Raw genomic sequence first — 595 nt, 5'->3', positions numbered from 1 at the left:
AATTCTGAAATTTATATGAAGGTCTAACTTCCAAAACCAGGTGAAACATCTGGAGAAGCACTCTGAATGGGACATTGTCATGATTAATTGTGTTAATTATATAAGTGAGATATTTAAGATAATGGACTATAATGTATGGATAAAAAATTAAATGAATAAAAAGAATAGAGATCCAAAGAACTGACTACAATTTTTCTGAAAACTTTATTAGTGATTTTTTCCCAAATTAGGGAAGTTAAAATTGCACATATATGGTTCTGCAGTACTGATTATCTACATACAAAGAGTTTTCCTTTCTTCTAGCTTTATAAATTGGATTTCACACTGAACTAAAATTTTATTCCAACTCTGGTTGCACTTTCTTAACAAGACATGACAAAAAAAAATAGAAATAGAAACCATGTATTCAACTACATTATACCGAGATTAATGCACATAAATGTGACAGACAGAACTTGCATGTAAAACAAATTTATATTTTTGAAATGTAACAATCTAAAATAAAAAAATAACAAAATCAGTAGGATAATATACATGTGATACTGTTGGTCTCCATTGATCTCTCAGTGTACCCCAGGGAGAAACAGCAGCAGGA

The sequence above is a fragment of the Octodon degus genome, unplaced genomic scaffold (assembly GCF_000260255.1).
Source record: "Octodon degus isolate 3935 unplaced genomic scaffold, OctDeg1.0 scaffold00265, whole genome shotgun sequence".
Lineage (NCBI taxonomy): Eukaryota > Metazoa > Chordata > Mammalia > Rodentia > Octodontidae > Octodon > Octodon degus.
Note: the sequence above shows the minus strand (reverse complement) of the source record.